Source organism: Castor canadensis, chromosome 5 (genome assembly GCF_047511655.1).
Source record: "Castor canadensis chromosome 5, mCasCan1.hap1v2, whole genome shotgun sequence".
In the NCBI taxonomy this organism is placed as follows: domain Eukaryota; kingdom Metazoa; phylum Chordata; class Mammalia; order Rodentia; family Castoridae; genus Castor; species Castor canadensis.
The window spans coordinates 145,947,320-145,955,129 of NC_133390.1; positions in this window are offsets into that span (position 1 = coordinate 145,947,320).

Here is a 7,810-nt window from a genome sequence, read left to right on the forward strand (position 1 = left end):
GAATGAAATCCAACCCAGATTCCAGGGATTGAAATAGATTTCACCTCTTGCTGGGAGTTGCTACAAGATCATAGTGAAAGGGATAGGTTACAAAAAGAGGAAAAGTTGGGGCTCCCCTTTTTTTTTATATGATCAAATAATCATATCCATCTAATCAGTGACAATATTAAGAATATTTCTATTTTAAATTTTCTGATGATTTGTACTACCCCACACTAAGTAACACAAACTCCAACCCATATTTTACTCAATAAACATCAAGAAATACAGAGCATGCTGGCCTTAGAGCTGTACCTCTGGCCTGTTACAAAGTTTTAGTCATTTCATTGTTATATGACTTTGTGAAGATTACTTAGCCAATCTGTTACCTCTGTTTCCTTATTTATAAAATAGAGCCCAGCTCATAAGGCTATTGTGAGGACCAAATAATATATATAAATCTTTAAAAAGAGTCATTTAAAGTACTCAAAATTTATATTATTATCATTATGGTCAAAATGACATAATGAATTCCTAGTCCCTCCTTCTCTCCTATTCATGTCTCTCCCTCTATATTATAAGCACTTAGGGCACAAATTTTTGTTAACCAGTATCAAGTTGACCCTTTTCTCTTGCCCTGCCTCTGCCCTCCCAAGCATGTGCTGTGCATACACACACACACACACACACACACATTAGTAGAAGGCAGACCATACTTCTCCTACCATGACAATGTTTTGGACAGTCTGTGTGCTTAAATTCCAAAGTCAAGCTTTAGGCCTGGGAGCTGCCTGCCAGGAGCTTCCTGCCACTTCCCGTAGCCTGAACTCTAAGAGCATGGGGTTTGCCTTATTTAAATGTGGTATAGGCTGGGATTCCTCAGGCCTGGGAGCTAGGCTGGGGCCAAGACATTTGTGGCCTCCACTGGCTCAGAAATCTGTCCTACTTTGCCGCCACTAAAAAACTCTGTGTGTGTTTGTGTGTGTGTGTGTGTGTGTGTGTGTGTGTGTGTGTGTGAAAACAGACAAGGGCCAGTGTGTCTTGTACATGTACAAATTCACAAATATTCATGATCTGGGGAAAGAGTAATACATACATTCATTCTACTATGGGGAGGGAATAATCACAATTAGGAACGCAATCCTTATGTATATTTTTCCAGAATAGCTTTTATTTTAAAATCATTAATACAACCATGACTAGAGTGAATAGAAAACAATCTTATTCATTGTTGCTCCTCTTTAGGACAATATAATAATTGCTATAAAAAGCCACCTTTGGAACACAATTGCCCACATGAATATGAATGTTTATACAGATGTGGATTTATTTTTATCTTTTTTCTCCTCTATAATATTCTCTCTCTCTCTCTCTATCTTCAAAAGTTCCTACTGCAGACATGTGGAACGAGAACACACATTTTAACAAGCCTTCCGATTTCTTATGCACATTAAGTTTGAAAGGCACTGGATCATGCCAGTACTTCTCCAACATCAGAATGCAGCGTAATTTCTTATAAGGTTTGTGAAAACACAGGTTTCTGGGTCCTGTCACTAGAGATTCAGATGGAGCAGATCTGGAGAGAGGTTTAAGAGCCTACATTTCTAAGGAGCAACTAGATGTTGCAAATGCTATGGATGCAAGAGTCGCATTCTCTATTGTGAGGACCAATGCCTTCATCTCAGCTGGGGAAAATGAGAACTGAGGAAAATGGGTGGGTACAGGTATTAATTAAATCATGTATCATTTTAACAACATACAGAAATCAAGATGGGACCCAAGTCTCTGTACTTCCTCTCCGGAATGCTGGCTGGTGTGTGACACTGCTTTCATTTGGATTCCCATCCTTTTTTTTTTCTTCTGTTACATAACTTCCATATTTTCTTCTTTGCCATATGACCTGTGGCATTCTTTCCAGTTTCTGACAATTCCATTTCCTTAACTCATTTAGAACTTAAATTTCATTTCTGAATTCTTAAATCTTGGCAGAGGGCTAAAACATGTTACTCAAAATAATGTTTACTAAGTGGAACACTCTTCTATTTCCTTTCTCTTTCACAAGTCCCCTGATTTAACCTCCTTAATTATTCTTATCCCCACCATCATCATCTTCCTAGTACAGTCTCTACTGCCTACATTTTTAGCATCCATCCCCCATTTCTCTTTTTCCCTTGCTATATTTCTTGTTTTATACTAGGTACAATAGCAGCATTTTCCTATACTTTACCTCCAAGCTGCTTATTTCCTTGCCGAACATAAAGTAGTGAGTAGAAGGAAAGGAAAAAAAAAATTCGACTTCGAGGAAAGCAGTTTAAGAAGTCTAAGGAAAGCAAACAGAAGTGAGAGCTGAAGAGCTAAATCACTTTCCATTTCAACCTGCACTAATACTGGCCACTCAATACAGAAGCATATACAGTTCAGAATCAAAAAGGGAAAAAAAGGCTAAATTTGCATAAAAGCACACCTACAGGAGTATGTTACATGTTCAATGGCAACTGCTTGGGAATAGTTTAACTGAAATAGTTAGAGAGTTTAAATTATTTTAAAAGATTTCAAGACCTATTGATATAAAATAGATGGACATCCAAAACCAAGATGCTATAATTGGTTGAACAAATGTTCTCATTTTTACTACACGGGTATCCCATGCAATGCCATGCAATATTTGGAATACACCCATGCTAAAAAAAAATGTGTAGTCTATCTGAAATTCAAACATAACTAGCAACACTAAGAAAATTAAAAGCCATATAAATTTTACCAAAGATTAAAATAAGCAGGTCACACAGTGGAAGAAGGAATTTGAAATGAATATACTTGGCAATGAGTGAAATGAATGAATATATCTAGCAAAGTACTGATATTCAGATTACACAATGAATGCTTACAAATCAAGAAGAAAAAACACATTTTTAATGTGCAAAAGATTAGAATGTGTATTTCTCAAAAGAGGATAACTAAGCAGCAAGGTCAAAAGGTGCTCAACTTGACCACGCATCATGGAAATGTAAATCAAAACCCTAGTGAAATTCCAAGCTTACCACCAGATAGGACAGGCTATTCCAAGCACAGGTGGCAAATTGGAGCAAGTAGAAGACTCATTCTGTTGGGGAGAATGCAATGAGTTTTGATAACCAGCAGAGTTGATTAAAACCAAATACGTGCATATCTTGTGACCCAACTATTTCACTCTCAGTTATATACCCAGCAGATATGTGCACACTTGCTCTCATGTTCTGGCACACTAATCATAATAGCTCAAACTGGAAACAACCCAAAATTCTATCAGAATGGGATATAAAATTGTGGTATATTCCTATAATAAAATGCTATTTAGCAGTGAGAATAGCAATCTACATCAAAATGCTCACACATATGCAATGAGCAAAGGAAGCCAGACACTAAAGACCATATATGTTATGATTCATGTAATTAAAGTTTTAATACTAAGAAAAACTAACCTTAGGCACTAGAAGTTAGAATAGTAACACTGCTTGGGGATATGTGTCTGCATTTGGGCATGGAAACTTAAACTTTCTGTCTGTATTTAACTGCTGTCTTGCTCTTACACTGAAAGTCATGGCATTGCACACTTATGATCTGTATCTTTGCTGAATTTATGTTATACTTTAATAAGATTAATGTTAATATCTCTAGAAAGAATTACCAAGGAAAAAAATGGTACCTCTGACCTTAGTCAGGTTTGTGTAGCAGAATTAATGCCATGGTCACCATAGTGATCATCACCGTAATCTTTTCTTTTTTTAATTTTTTATTATTCATATGTGCATACAATGCTTGGGTCATTTCTCCCCCCTGCCCCCACCCCTTCCCTTACCACTCACACCACCCTCTCCCTCTCTCCCCTACCCTCTCGATACCCGGCAGAAACTATTTTGCCCTTATCTCTAATTTTGTTGAAGAGAGAGTATAAGCAACAATAGGAAGGAACAAAGGTTTTTGCTAGTTGAGATAAGGATAGCCATACAGGGAGTTGACTCACATTGATTTCCTGTGCATGTGTGTTACCTTCTAGGTTAATTCTTTTTGATCTAACCTTTTCTCTAGTTCCTGGTCCCCTTCTCCTATTGGCCTCAGTTGCTTTTAAGGTATCTGCTTTAGTTTCTCTGCGTTGAGGGCAACAAATGCTAGCTAATTTTTAGGTGTCTTACCTATCCTCATATCTCCCTTGTGTGCACTTGCTTTTATCTTGTGATCAAAGTTCAATCCCCTTATTGCATCACCATAATCTTGATGCCTCATTATGTGAGAATGACCACAGGCTAAGCATGATGTTAGATATTTTTACACCATTAAACTTGACCTTATTAATCTGTCACATAGCATTTTCTGTGAGGTTGCTATCATGCTCTCACTTTTGCAGAGGAAGAAGTAGAGTCTGAAAAAAGATATGTGGCTTTTGTGAGGAAATACAACCTACAGATAAGACACTGGAAATCACAAAGGGGAAAGCGATTAAATTCCTTTCATCATTGACTTTCTAAGCACTGAGATGGTATAAAAATTCCAATGTTCACCTTCTTTTGTTGTGCTGAGAAGGATACACTTGAAATCTTGATTTAATTAAATTACCTACAATCAGGTCCCAGATGAGCAAAGGTGGTGGGCAGTCAAAATTCACCTTCAGTATTCCAACTACCTTCATAACCGAGTAGCTGAAAGAAAAGTAATAGACAACTTTAACACTCAAGCAACAAGTCCTCCTATATAGTTCAAGCAAACATCTACTTGACAAGGTTACATTCATGCATCTAAGATACAAGTTCTTCTTAATGCCCCCCAATCTTAAGGTAAGTAAGAACCAACTGGAGAGCTTGTTTAATCAGATTTCTGTGCCCCACTTCTAAGAGACTCTTATTCGGTAGGTTGAGGTAAGCCCTGAGGCTTCATATCCCTAACAAGCCCCTAGTTGGCACTGATGCTGTCATTCGTGGATCACACTTAGACCAGCACTACTTTATGCTAGGATAAACAACATGGAGGAGATGCCCACAATAGTTTTGTTTGGGGATTGATTCCTCTGTCTTTGCTACTAGTATTTGTAGCTGCTAGATCCACATGACAGTTTGAGAGGCACTGCCCTCCTTATCCCAAGCTCTGTCTTCATCATCATTAGTGTTACTTCCATTATCTTTTCTATCACAATGCAATAATTGGTCATGCCGCTTCTTCAGGGCCTGATCTCTGGTTTCCTTTTTCTCTGCTCTAAATTGCAAGGCTCTAGGATCCAATATCTTTCACATGGTGTGAATGTTTGTTACATTTTGGTTTGCTTTGTTCATAAGGCAAAAATAAATAAATAAACAAACAAACTAAAACAGATCTGGAGGTATTAAAAACATATCTAGGAATTGATTGTGGCTTGTTAATTTTTCTTTGCTTCCCTCCCCCAAAACATCTGGGTATTTTGAAAAGAAAATAGATTTACTGCGCTATGTTGTAGGTGAAGAATGCCCCCACCTAGATGAAGGAATCCCATGGAGTCCCAACATGTCCTAAAGCAATTCTCAACTCCCTCTTTGTCTTCCACTCCTCTTCAGAGAGCCCAAGGGAGTTTTTTCCACAGATGATCAGCTTCACTCCAATATCTCTTTCTAAGAGTTTTAAAGTGTTTGTTTTTGATGGGACACCAGATCTGTTGAGGGATGTAAATGCTCATCCTCCTTATGTCAAGAAGTGGTCAGTTATATGATAACCAGAAAGCATCAGGCTATGGGAAGCAAGACCCCGTCTCTCTCTCCTTACCCAAGACATATGTTAGGGAGATCATTAGACACTCAATTTTACTCCCAATTTTCTGTGTCACTCAGAGAGTCCATTTAACCTCCATTCCCCCTTCATTTGTAAAATAAGGACTTGTTTTAAGTAACCCCCAAGGTCATTTCATCTCCAAGAATTTGCAAATCTATGAACCACAGAAAAGAACCAAAGAAAACACTTTCCTTTTCAATTCACTCTTGGCACAAGTGATGGTTTTAATCTAGAGAAATAGATTCTCCTGACACATGAGTCACAGAAAGATATTGAGCAAATAATGGGACAAGGAAAAGGAGTCGAGGGCAGAAAAGGTGCATACAATGGACCATCCGAGGAGAAAACATTTGGGTTTCTTTATCTCCCTTTGAAGTCCAGAAAGAAAAAAGCAGCAAAATCCATCTTGGGGTTATCCAACAATAATATCAACCAGGCATTGTTCAATTCATTTCCATGTTCTGTTGCTACAGTAGCAAAGGAAAGTAGCCAGCTTCTTCTCAGGGGCTCATGGGTAGGGAGCATCCATCAAATCACAGAAACACACCCGCTATTCAAACTCAATTTGGCTAAAATGACTTTTTTATGAGAACCCATGAGAAAATGGTTGACTTCCAGCCCTTATGTTATCAGAGTTGTTTGACATTGAATTACATGGGCCTGGACTATAAATCTTAACTTCAGCCTCCAATGCAAGGCATTTGATGTGTCTGGGAACCTGCTGTAAGAAAGAAATTAGCTGTAAAACAAAGTAAAATGCCTGTTCCCATGGGAAGACTCGGCAGAACTGCTAATAGATCATGTGTTCGTTTGGAAGACACTTGTTCCTTTGGTCAAACAGCAACTAATATTTTTGCTTTCCACTGTCTTGAACAGGAAATATGGTACTAGGGCCGATAGACAGGGCAAGGCATCATATTAATTACACGGTCCATAAACATTTGCTCACCCGTATTTCCTAACGGTCTGGACACTTCCTGGTTGGAAATCAGCAAAGCCGCTGGCCTCTGTTAACTTGTTTTACTCTTGCATAAATGTCTGAGAAGATTAAGTGCATTCTCAGGGAGCCCCAGATTGAGGGCAGGATGGGGGTGCAGGGGAAATCAGGTCTCTTCCACCTTAAGAATATTGAGAGAGGCCTCTACTGTATAGACTCTGCAGCAGCTGCAAAAGTCCCCTGCTCCCATAAGAAAAGAGCATTTGAGAGCCTGGAAGGAGTGACTTGATAAGAGAATCTTTTGGCCTTTAAATACCCTCTTTCCTTGTCAGGGAGTGAATATCAAACAGATTCAGATTCATTCTAAAGAAGAGGAAAAGCAAAGTATCTAAAGAAAATCAGTAAGTGATAATTACATCAAAATACCTGCCATCAACACTGCTTCACTTGGAAACCTCTTCTCTGGGGTAAATGAAAAGGTTGGGAAGAGACCACACCCACCTGAAGTTGCTTCTTAAAGTAGTGATTTTCAAAGTTTTTGTTCCCTGGATCAGCACCATGGCCACCCCTTGGGAACTTTTTAGAAATGCAGAATCTCATGATGAAACCACTTACTATGTACAACATGCCAATTTTGAAAAATATCTGAAAATAAATTTTGAGCTACAACAACAAAAAGAAATGCAGAATCTCAGTCCCCACCCAAGACCTGCTCAGTCAGAAACTCTTGGGAGTTGAGCCAGCAATCCGAGTTGTAAGAAACCTATCAAGTGATACCGATGTCTGAGAATTTCTGTCATATTGAGATACTCACATACCTGCTACATATGTCATCCAGGTGTAAGATCCCAAGCTCTCAGCCATGATCAAAAGACCCCTAGAACCTGGCCCTCATCTGAAAGCTCCTATCATGAAAAGCCCTTTACCTTCCCCTGCAAGGCCCAGTTTTACTCTCTCCTTGAGAACTTTTCCTGGAATCATCTCATGTCTGGCCCCTTTACTCATTCAGTTTCTGGTTCAAATGTCAAAGGTTTTGTGAAGTAATTCTCCAACACAGACCTACTTACAATACCTGCCAATAGACACTGTCTAGTATTGTTCTCGTAGCAATGTTCCAAGACA